We start from the raw sequence: 12,456 nt of genomic DNA, 5'->3' as shown, positions 1-12,456 counted from the left end.
ACCATTAAAGCCTATTTTATTCAAACCAGCATTAAGGCTCATCTGTTCAAAGACTGTAAGACAAGATTCTGACTCTAGAGCCTACATGTTGTCTTCTGCAGTGAGTCCTAAAATAAGATATACAGTGTTGCTAGTTTTCCTTCTGACATTCATAATTACTGGATACCAATGACATTGGCACCACTCTGCCTGAAGCATTTCAAGCCCTGCGAGATCCTCATGAATTTCCTTGCTACTTAAAATTTTCCTTTTCCAGTGGCCAGGCTCTGCCCCAGCACCTCTCCTTTCTCCCCCTTATTTTAAAAGATTCTTTGGAGACAGCAATTTAATCTCTGGGATCCAAGGCCCACCTGGAGAGGGAGGAGCATTTTTCCTCCCTCTTTTTTTGCCTAGCAATAAAAACAGCATGATATTGGCACAAAAACAGACATGAAGACCAGTGGAATAGAATAGAGGACTTGGATATGAATCCACAAAACTATACACTATATCCCACCTTATTTTTGACAAAGGTGCCAAAAATACATGATAGAGAAAAGACAGCCTCTTCAACAAATGTTGCTGGGAAAGTGGTTAACCATCTGCAAGAAATGAAACAAGATTTATGTTTATCACCCTGTACTAATATCAACTCAAAATGGATCAAGGACCTTAATATCACACCCAAAACTCTGAAGTTAGTACAGGAATGAGCAGGAAACATTCTGGAACTAATAGGTAAAGGCAAGGACTTCCTCAATACAACCCCAGCAGCTCAACAACTAAGAGAAAGGATGGAATAATAGGACTTCATAAAATTAAAAAGCTCTGCACAACAAAAGAAATGGTCTCTAAACTGAAGAGAACACCCACAGAGTGGGAGAAAATATTTGCCAGCTACACATCAGACAAAGGACTGATAAACAGAATATACAGGGAACTTAAAAAACTAAATTCTCCCAAAATCAATGAACCAATAAAGAAATGGGCAACTGAACTAAACAGAACTTTCTCAAAAGAAGAAATTCAAATGGCCAAAAAAGCACATGAAAAAATGCTCACCATCTCTAGCAATAAAGGAAATGCAAATTAAAACCACGCTAAGATTCCACCTCACCCCTGTTAGAATAGCCATCATTAGCAACACCACTAACAACAGGTGTTGGCAAGGATGTTGGGGAAAAAGGAACTCTCGTACACTGCTGGTGGGAATGCAAGCTGGTGCAGCCACTCTGGAAAAACATTTGGAGGCTTCTTAAAAATCTAAACATAGATCTGCCATATGCTCCATCAATCCCACTCCTGGGGATATACCCAAAGGAATACAACACAGGTTACTCCAAAGGCACCTGCACACCCATGTTTATTGCAGTGCTATTCACAATAGCCAAGTTAGGAAACAGACAAGATGCCCCAGTACTGACGAATGGATCAAGAAAATGTGGTATTTATACACAATGGAATTTTACTCAGGTATGAAGAATTAAATCTTATCATTCGGAAGTAAATGGATGGAACTGGAGAACATCATTCTGAGCCAGGTTAGCCAGGCTGAGAAGACCAAAAATCATATGTTCTGCCTCATATGCAGACGTTAGACCTAGAGTAAATACAGCAATGTTGTTGGACCTGGGTCACATGACAAGGGGAGAGCACATATGGGAGGTATGGGGATAGGTGGAAAACCCAAAACATGAAAGTGTTTGATGTCCCCACTGCAGAGGAACTAATACAAAAACCTTAAAGCCACAGAGGTCAACATGAGAAGGGAATCAGGAACTAGTGAAAAGATCAGTTAGAGATGAATCAACGTGGATTGTAACACATTTGTACATGGAAGCAATGCTAGGAAACTGTATAGCTATCCTTATCACAACTAGCAAAAATCGCTTTGTCTTTCTTATTATGCTTATGTCTTCTCTTCAACAAAATTAGAGATAAGGGCAGAACAGATTCTGCCTGGAAGTGAGGGAGGGCGGGGGAGGGGGGGGCGCGAGGGGCAGAGCAATGACCCAAACAATGTATGCACATGTGAATGAATAAAAATAACTAAATAAATAAAACAAAATTGTTACTGTAGCTAAAAAAAAAAAAAAAAGACACCATTGCCTCGCCAGTAACCACAGGGATGCACTGGGGCAGAGGAAACTATTTTAGCCAAAGCCCTGCCTCCCGAAAATTGAAGACCCCTCCTCCCTCCGGCACTGGTTCAAACCCCTCCCCGCCGAAATTTGAAGCTCTGCTTTCCAATGATTCACAGTCCCGCTCCCAAGATTACAAATACTGGTCAGCAAGTTTCAAACAAAGCCCCAAGAAAGTAGGAAAGGCAGCCCTCCTGAGGTGCGAAGCTCCGCCCCCTGACATTAGAAGCCCCGCCCCTTTGGAGTTTGATGCCTCCTCCCGCCCCCAAGATTTGCAGCCCCACTCTTCCGAGGCTCACACCCCTCGCACTGGATCCGACTTGGTATCGCCCGCCGTCGCCAACCCCGGCCACGCCCCACGCAGTGGTACATTCCACGCTCCGCCAGAGCAACATGGGCGTCCGCCTGAAGAGGGTGAGTGCGCGACGCGGGTCAGCGAGGGTCGGGGTGGGTCTCGGGTTTCCTCCTCACGCCCTCTCTCCCGCAGGTGCTGTCCTGGAGCCGGGACCTGCCTTGCGCCTGGCACGCCCTGCACACCTCCGCTGTGTGCGCCAAGGTGAGCGCGGCCGGGCGGGGGGCCCGCGGGTCGGGGGTGGGGCCGAGGTGGGGCGTGCGGAGTGATGGCTCCTTTGTCCTAGAACCGGGCGGCCCCAGTCCGCGTGGGCAAGGGGGACAAGCCGGTGAGCTACGAGGAGGCGCACGCGCCGCACTACATCGCCCACCGGAAGGGCTGGCTGTCGCTGCACACAGGTGAGGGGACTTTGGACCACTGAAGGACTCGCAGGGAGACAGTCACACGGACAAGGTGGACCATGTCACAGATGTCCTCCGAGTCGGTTGGTAACGGCCAGGATCCCACATTTGTTAGGTCAGTTCAAGAAGGACATGAAAAAGCAAGGTTGCAGCCGGGCGCTGTGCCTCCTGCCTGTAATGCTAGCTACGTGGGAGGCTGAGATCTGGAGGATGGTAGAGCACGTGCAGTGGAAGTGCGTTGTCCTGAGTTCATACCCCAGTCCCACCAAAAAAAAAAGGACGCATAGACAAGAAGTTGAATTTGAACATGAATGCAAAACTAAATTCCTGCAGTGGGGCCACAAGCCTCTTTTGATTAAGCCGCTTATGAACAGATTATTTGCGTATCTACAGAGTTAAGTTTTGCTTTGCCGTCAGTCATCTAATTTACAGAGATGTCAGGTGGCTCAGCCGCAAGTAAGGGAGTGAAACCCCTTTAGAATCCTGCAGCCTGGAAGTGTGTGCCCTAAATAAGGTAATATTCCACCAAACCACATTTTTCTCTATAGGTATCTATAGCTAATTCTCATTATTCATGGATATCATAGTTGCTGGTATTCATTTAGTTTTGTTTATTTTGTTTGTTGGGACTTGGGTTTGAACTCAGGGCTTTGCACTTCCTACGCAAACAAGCACTATACCACTTGGGCCACACTTCCAGTCCTTATTTTATTTTTTGAGGAAAGGTCTTGCAGTGTAGCCTAGGCTGTCCTCAGAGTCCCACTTCTCCTGCCCTAGCCTCCAGTGCTGGGATTAGAGAAATTCTTATTACTCCTGCCCCCCTCCTTTTTTTTTTGTTTTTAACACACCCATGTATTGAATCCTCAGCTTTTGCATATTCTTATACTGACTAAAATTTATTTGCAACTTCCAAATCAATACTCTGGCACTTTCAAGGTCATTCAGGGACATGAAGTCAATGCCCACATGCCTGTTCCCAGCTGAGGTAGAACAAGTTCTCATACCATAAAAAGTGCCTTGTTCACAGCCTAGACTGTGCATTTTTTGGGGGATTTGGCTGTGTAAAATGACCCTGAAAGGTAGGGTAATGAGCAGGAGCACGAGAGTGCTGTTGGCTTAAAGTTTGGTATCAGTGAATCAGTCATATTAAACAGTGTCGAGACAGAAGGGCACATGAAAGTAGATTGATCTTGATGGATTGATGGAACATGGTGACTGGAGGCTGCGCAAACCTAACCCCGTATCACCCTCGGAGCAGGGCTTCACAGTTCACTAGTTCCGTGTTTGTGGGGACATTATAGAACTTGACTGCTGTGAACTAATGAAAAGCAAACCGTATTTTGTTCAGTATGCAAGTTCTCCACTTGGAATTTTTTGATGCACCTAGGGAACTTAGTTCTTGGATTCTGTCCCAGTCCAACATATAAAAGTACAATAAAGTAAAATACACTTCTGGTGTCCCAACACTTCTTGTTGTTGCTCGGCGGTCTGGGTGTGGGTGTGGAGACTCTTGACACACTGTAAAGCCTGAAGGCTTTCAGGCCCCAACTAAGAACCACTGGTGGGAGCCATGACCCTGGATATGAGAAGCTGGTGTCCCTAATTTCAAGGCTAGGTGGTGGCCTCACCTGGCCCATGGGATGGCTTGTGCTCCTGGAAGGCAGCTAGAAAGACTGGGGAAGGTAGAGGACAAGATAGGGAGGTGTCATCTGGGTTTTGTGCCTTGGTTTATGCATACATTTTTATAAAACTTTGTAAAGTGAGGATAATGGTGGTGCTTGCTCCAAAGCGATGGTTTGGAAAATAATTCTGTTTATAGAAGAAGAGGGGTGGTCGAGTGCCCAGTCCTCCCAGATGGTAGCACTGGACTCTTGACGAGGCACTGAGTCACAGGGCTCATATTAGGTGGTGCCTCCTCTTCAGGGAACCTGCACAGGGAAGACCATGCTGCAGAGCAGACGGTGGAGGACGTCTTCCTTCTGAAGCTCATGTGAGGCACCTCCCCAGGCTGCCTGGCCGACTAGCTGGTCCTGAAGTCTGGGACCAAGCAAGTGGACATTTTGGCGGTGGTCCTGCAGCAGCTGCCTGCATGAGTTCTACTTCCTTGTGGGCTATGGCGAGACTCTGCTGTCCCACTTTTACAAGTGTCCTGTGCAGCTCCACCTCCAGACTGTGCCCACGAAGGTTGTGAAAAGTACATCTAGGAGGAGGCCCTCCTCCCATGAGAGAAGCCTGCACAGGACACTTTCTGTCACAGAGGAAAGGAGTGAAGCGGCCTGTGAGCGGCCTCAGGAAGAAGGCATCAGTTCTGTTGAATAAAGACCCTCATGCTGCTTTGCCTCTGTGTCTTTACCCTCTGGTGAGTAGTTTCTTCTGGGGTTTCAGGGCTTACAGGGAAAACACTAGTTGAAGTTTACCAATGGCTGCCCTTCAGCCATTACCAGGCACTTTACCTAAAGTGCCTTGTTTTCTTTCAAAATGATAAGGTTCCTTTCTGGGAATAGTAAAGTCATTGATGTCTTTTATTTGGCAGTACTGAAGGCTTCATGCTTGCCTAGTAGATTGTCTTCATCTTGATCCATGTCCCTAGCTCTTTTGTTCTTATGTGGTTTTTTGTTTTTTATTGTGTTTTTCATTTTTTAGCATATATTCATTGTACAGGGTGATTCATTGTGACAATTCCATATAGGTTTATATTGTACATTAGTTAGGTCACCTCTACTGTCTCTCCCCCTTAGCCACCTCCCAGCCCCACTTAAAGCAATTACAAGAGGTTTCTTTGTTCTATTTCATAGATACACATGAAGTCCATCAACCATATTCCCGCACCTTCATCTCCTCCATTCTCCCTCCCACTCCCACAAATACCTCCGCACACTGTGCCTATTTTACAGTTCTGTCATTAATTTTAATTCCAAAGTCAGTGTTTGGAGGGGTTTCTTGATGTATCCCAGATGTGAGTATACTTTACTTTGGTCAGTTCATTCCCCTCTGTTTCTCTCCTTACCCTTCCCTCTTGCCCCCCATTATTCAACAGCTTTCAGTACATACTGTTAGGTCCTATGCCTGCTACTTTAGTTTAGTTTTTTATATTGGGTCTTGTGTTTTTGGGCAGGGTTGGCATTGGACTGTGATCTTTCTATCTCTTCTTTCCTCATCACTGGGGTTACAGGAAGGCATGTACTACCATGTGTGCCTCCATATTGTTTTTTGTTTGGTTTGTTTTTTTTTTGCATGTGTGTGTCTCTGGGGTTTGAACTCAGTAACACACTTGTTGCTAGGCCAGTGCTCTACTGCTTGAGCCATTCCACTGCTCCTGTCTGGTTTTTTGAGATGGGAGTTTTACTGACAGTTTTGCTTTTTTTGTCTGGGCTGACCTTGAACTGAGATCCATCTCTACCAACCTGGAAACTGGGATCACAGGCATACATGTACCACCAGGCCTGGTACAATTGATGACAATTTTTTTTTTTTTATTGAAACCACTGGGATGTGGTCCATTACACATCTTGCATCACTGTTTCCTGTTCAGCTCACTCCCTGCCCTCTATACATTATTTTCATCACAGATCTGTTTGCTCTTGATAGTTTCCCTTTTCCACAATCTCATTCAATGGGGTCACACAGTCTGCATCTTCCTTAGACTGGCTCCTTTTACTCAGAAATAATGCCTCTTATCTCCCGTAAGCTCTCTTTGCTGTGGTGGCCATACACCCCCTCGTTGACTTGCATTCCACTGCCGACTTATATCCCAGTTTGGTTACTCAGTCATCTGTTAACATATTGGCCATTGTGGTGAGAAATGGTGCACGCAGCTGAAGGTTGAGGTACAGACTCTCCACCTCCCAAGTGTTGGGATTGCAGGTGTGTGCCATCACACCTCAATACTGCTCTTTTAGAAAAAGATTTCAGGACTCAGGTTGTAGCACTGTGCAAGTGTGATGCTTTAGGCCTGGGTTTAATACCCAGCACTGTCAAAAAAGAAAACAAGTATTTCAGCCACTTTAGGATAGGTAGTGCTAGTCATGACTTTAATTTGCATTTCCCTCATGAAGTGTTAAGCATCATTTGTATGCTTATGTGCCCTTTATATATCTTTATTTTTTGGTGGTTCTGGGATTTGTACTCAAACCTCATGCTTGCTGGGCAGGTGCTGTACCACTTGCCACTCCTCCAGCCCTTTTAGTTACTTTTTAGGAAGGGTCTCACATTTTTGTCTTGGGCTGACCTCAGACTGGCAATCCTCCTACCTATGGCTGCCCATGTAGCTCTGGGAGTGCAGGTGTGTGCCACCATGCCTGGCTTATTTGTTGAGATGGGTTCCTGATAACTTTTGGTCCAGGCTGGCATCAAATCAGAATTGATTCTTCCATTCTCTGCCTTCTGAGTAGCTCGGATTACAGAGTGAGCCACTGGGCCTGGTTCATGTGTATCTTGGATAAGGTATCTGTTGAGATCTATACTTGTTTTAAATTGGTGGTTTTACTCCATTTAACTTTTAGAGTTTCTTTTCCTTTTTTTCTTTTGAGACATTATAGCATTGTGTAATATAGACTGGCCTCAGACTTGGCAATCCTACTGCCTTAGCCTCCCTAGTGCTGGGATTATACATGTACACCCCCAAGCTTACCTTTGAGTGTCTTACTATGCTTTGGATACAAGTAATTTTCCTAAATAATTTCTCTCTGCCTATGACTTGACTTTTTGTTCTCTTAAGATTGTCTTGGGCTTGAGAAGTGATTCAAGCATTAGAGCACCTTCCTAATAATCATGAGACCCTAAGTTCAAACCCTAGTACTGCCAGGGGAAAAAACTGTATTATTGATATAGTTATCAATGTTTTTCTTTTGTGGATTGAATTTACTGTTCAATCTAAAACTCATCAACCAAACACCAGGTCACATTGAATTTTTTATGCTTTCCTAGCATTGTTACAGTTTTTAATTTTAAGTTTGTGGAATATTTTGAGTGAATTTTTTTGTAAGCTATAACGTTTATATCTTTGTTTTTTGGTTGAGATGGATTTGAACTCAGGGCTCCACACTTGCTAAGCAGGCACTCTACCCCTTGAGCCACACTTTCAGTCCATTTTATTCTGGTTATTTTGGAAACGGGTTTCAAGACCTATTTGGCCTTGAACCTCAATCCTCTCCCAATCAGCCTTCAAGGAATCAGAAGTACAGGTGTCAACTTTAGTGACTGGCTCATTTTTTCTCTATGGTTTTCAATTGTTCTCTTATCACTTGTGCTAAGACACCTTTTTTGCAAGCCCAGAGCCCTGAGTTCAAATCCGCATTCCACCAAAAAAAAAAAAAGAAAAACCAAAATACTTTGAAGTTTAGTGGTAAAAGACAGCACAATCAAAATTCTATTTTTTGTCTATTCTAAGCCACTTACTCCTTAAGCCTGAAGTGCCTCCCAGGATCCCTAAACTGACCTAGAACTTTCCAAGCCATCACTTCTTCCATTTCAGTAGCAACATTCCCATGGTCCAAATACCCTTTACCTTCCCTTTGTTTACACCATGCTTTGGTACAAAAAGGGTTTCAGCTGAATACTTGATGGAGAAAAATGGTCAGATGGATGCATTTGCATGAATTTAGTAACTCAAAAAGATAGTTGTTATACATTAGTGGGAAGTGTTAAGTTGTTTTAAGCCAGTGACGGGAGGTGTTTTTTGTTGTTTGTTTTTTAGTGATAAGCAAGCAAGTGGTCAGTAATTGTCCACTCAGGGTTAAATGCCTTACATTGAAAATGGACCACAACAGACTGTATTTTGAACAGAACCAGGAATTGCTCTATGCTGATGGTGCTTAACAGAAGAAATGATTAATCTTCCCGAAGTATGTACACATACTTCACAGCATTTTCCTGTGGAGCCAGCAAGTTATTTTCTTCAGTTATTCACACCTTGTGCAAACCTGAAATACAAGTGAGCACTTACAAATGTGGATATTCATCCACAAGGAAAACCAGTACTTCCATTTTGTGAATAAAAAGGAATTTTGAATGTTAACCGTCTGTTCTAGGAAATAAAGCTTAGCTAAAAACCTGAAGATTTTGCTGGTTGGGTGCAGCAGCACTTAAATATCTAAACAGGGAGAATAAGACTTAGAACTGCTGCTACCCTGTGCTGTCATGGATTTAGTTCATCCAGTTCATTTTTAGTACAAAATTAGAAATAACCTCTTCTTCATAGCATTCATAGTTATCTATATGGTTTTGTTTTCAATGTGACGTAATACTTCAAGATGACGCATATACACAATTTTGTCCATTGAAGCTATCATGTAAATATAAATGCTTTCTTAAAGTACTTTACAGACTATGTTATATACATTGTTCAGTTTGATCTGGAGCAAAAAAAGAAAGCTGCCATAAGCTTAAGCATGATGCATAAGTACATATGTGTCAACCAGGTTAGCTTCTTGGATGTCTGCTTTTGCTAGATTTGTTTTGTATTGTCATTATCTAGAAGCCCACTGTATAAGAGCAACTCATTCTTAGCCTCTGTGTTGCTTAAATTTGGCCAAAAGGGTCTAGCTGACATTGACTCCCACCTGACCTGCTTGTTGCTCCCCCCCACACATGGGACACTTACAAAAAAAAAAAAGCTAATCCTCTCAAAAATGGATCAAAATGACAATCAGAAAAATCTTCTGAGGAGACTGCTCAGAGACAAACAGTTTGGAGACAGAGGAGGAATGCCGTCAAAGTTCAAATGGAGTCACTCCTGCCAGATCGCTCAAAAAATTAATCAAGGCCAAGAGGTTTAAGGGAGTGGTTCTTAGGCATGTGTCTCTACCTGGCATTAAAGTCCTTCTAAGCACAAAGTCGTATTTTTGTCCAGGGCTTTCTACTTAAATAGAAAGTGAGTATTTCTACTTGCTCCAGACGTATCCTGTGTTACTTAAAGGTGGTGTTTTAGTTTTGGACTTAAAAAATGGGTTTTTCTTGAACTCATGGATTACCACCTAGCCTTAGATTTTCTTTTGGCTGAATAGGGAGGAGTATGTACGTTTCCAGTACTTCCTGTTACACATATAAATACTTCAGGTATTGTAGAGAAATGTACAAACAACCTTCTCCAACAGGCTAAGTGGCTCTGGGAACAATTGAAAAAAGTACCCTGTATGATTTCAGTCATTTTACATGTATTACAGCTTGTTGCCTAACACATGATCTGTCCTAGCGATGTTCTGTGAGCACTTGAAAAGAATGTGTATTCTGCTGTGGTTAATTTCAGTGTTCTGTACAGTCTGCTAGGCCTGATTGGTTTATAGGGTCAGTCAAGTTCTCTGTTTCCCCATGGATGTTGGATATGATGTGTTAAAGTCTTTATTACATAGAGTTTTGCTTCATATATTTCAGGGGTATTCATATATTTGAGGATATTATAATTAAAGTTGTATCTTGGTGAATTGAGACTTTTATCAATATATACTGATGTTTTCTTGCTACCTTTTTTTTTTTAGAATAACAAAAAATATTTTACTAAAACGTAAGATTTACAGAATTTTCCAGACAAGCCATACAAAATTCTCACAAGTTTTTTTTGAAGGGAGGAATCTACACTTGACAGCAAAGTCACAATGTTATTAGTGAGGGCTGTGGTGTTTGTTTAATGTTCCCATTTTGGTTCAAACAATCAAGCTTGTCCATCTACGGTATCTAAATAAAGTTAGACTTGGCTAGAGAGCATATTCTAAAGAACTGGTTAGCTGCTTTTAACCAATACAATTAGATCCCCATAAAAAGGGGGGGGGGGAAGGAGCCCATAAAACTACTTTCCCCCTTTAAAAAAATAAAATAAAAACACCCATACCCCTGCAGCTAACCCTGACAACTACCTTCTTTCACAGTGCTTTATACTTAAACCATGATGGGGGGAAATGAATAAAAGCAGAGACCTGCTGCTTTTAAACATTTCACAACAATCCAGATGACACTTCTAGCCTCTGCTCATGCTTTACAACAGTGAATCAGGACAAGACAGATTTGCTAATGTGCATTTAATCACCAAAGGACTGAAGATGTCTGGGCTTTTATTCTGTATGTTTCTAAGACTGTGTCCATTAAATGCAAACAAAAGGGAAGAAGTCTTGGCAGAACAGGAGAAGTGATGCACACTTGATGATCGGACTGACTTAAATATTATTCATGGTATACAGCCTAGTCCATGCTCTAGCTGTTTCTGTGGCTTGGGCTTCGTTGGTCTTCCACTGCTCCGCTACATCATTTGCTAATGGATCATCTGGATTAGGAGCACTTAACAAAGCCTGGATCCATAGCAGAACTGTGCGGATCTGCAGTGCTGGGGACCACTTATCTTTGAAAATATCTAAACATATTCTTCCCAACTTGTCTACATTAGGATGATAAGTTTTGGTCATGAAACGTACTTTAGGTGCTGCCATTGGGTATTCTTCTGGGAGGAATAGTTCAAGTTTAAAAGTCCCTCCCTCAAACAGGGAATCCTGGGGACCAGCAATGACCACCTGAAAATAGTGGCGTTGCTCTCATCTGGTTCTGCTTTAATACCAGGTACTGGTTCTGCCAGCAAACGCTGGGTTTCCTTGATGATCCTGCGGGGTAGCCCGGCCATCTTGTCAGATCCCAACTTTGGTCTCTGCTCTGTCTCTGGCACTGCTTGCCTCATGCATGAGTGGAAGTTCCCTCTTGCTACCTTTTTGATGTAAAATCTATTTTGCCTGATAATATACTCATCACTGAAATACACTATTTTAAAGGAACAAATGTTTCATCTTTCAGTCTTTGTATCCAAAGTGAGTCTCGCTGAATGCAGCCTATATAAGGCATTGTTTTCAAATCCATTCTGTCAGTCTCTGCCTTTTAACTGGACCATTTAACCCATTTATATTTATAGGAATTCCTGAGAGGGAAGGTCTGATCCTTGCCTTTTACCTATTTGTGCTCTGTATGTGTATGTCTTCTTTTCTCCTCCCCACCTCCCTCCTCCTTCTCCTCCCCCCCTCCTCCCCCTCCCTCCCCTCCTCCCCCTCGTTCTCCTCCTCTTCCTCTTCCCTCTCCCCGCCCCCCCCCCCCCCAGGCCTTTGCACTCAGGCAGGCACTCTACCACTTGAGACACACCTCCAATCCATTTTACTCTGGTTATTTTGGAGATGGAGTGTCATGAATTATTTGCCTGGGCTGGCCTCAAACTGTGATCCTCCCTATGTCAGTCTCCAAGTAGCTAGGATGACAGATGGGAACCACCAACTTTCAGCTTCTGTATTCTTATATGTTTGCTTCTTTTAATTTCTGCATCACCTTTTTTATGGATGTAGTTGATTTTTCAGTGCTGGGGATTTTACCCTAGGACCTCATGCAGTCTAAACAAGGACTGTACCTTTGAGTTATACCACAGCCCTTTCAGTTGAGTTTTTGTGCTGTACTATTTTGATTCCATTTTCTTTCCTCTTCTTTTCGCCTTTCAGTTATTTGTTTTCATTGCTTATCTTTGGGATTAAAATGAATATATTAAGTGCATTGCAACTTAGTTGGAATAATATTAATTTAGTTTCAGTGGTATGAAAATACTCTGCTCTTACACAGCTCCGTT

General features: G+C 43.0%; 1 protein-coding gene and 2 pseudogenes across 1 annotated transcript in view; 2 read left to right on the top strand and 1 right to left on the bottom strand.

Annotated features, from left to right (window-relative positions):
* The first annotated feature begins 2,065 nt into the window (after positions 1 to 2,065).
* On the top strand, positions 2,066 to 5,192 carry LOC109676325 (small ribosomal subunit protein uS3m-like; annotated as a pseudogene).
* Positions 5,182 to 12,456, top strand: part of LOC109676329 (uncharacterized) — a 35,755-nt gene continuing 28,480 nt past the window's right edge. Inside the window, 1 exon segment of the mRNA XM_020152769.2 lies at positions 5,182 to 5,232. The gene's annotated coding sequence lies outside the window, so the exon portion shown is untranslated.
* LOC109676330 (ubiquitin-conjugating enzyme E2 N-like) lies at positions 10,657 to 11,522 on the bottom strand (annotated as a pseudogene).

This window comes from Castor canadensis, chromosome 2 (assembly GCF_047511655.1).
Source record: "Castor canadensis chromosome 2, mCasCan1.hap1v2, whole genome shotgun sequence".
NCBI classification, from domain to species: Eukaryota; Metazoa; Chordata; class Mammalia; order Rodentia; family Castoridae; genus Castor; species Castor canadensis.
Note: the sequence above shows the minus strand (reverse complement) of the source record. Positions and strands in the feature narration are given on the sequence as shown.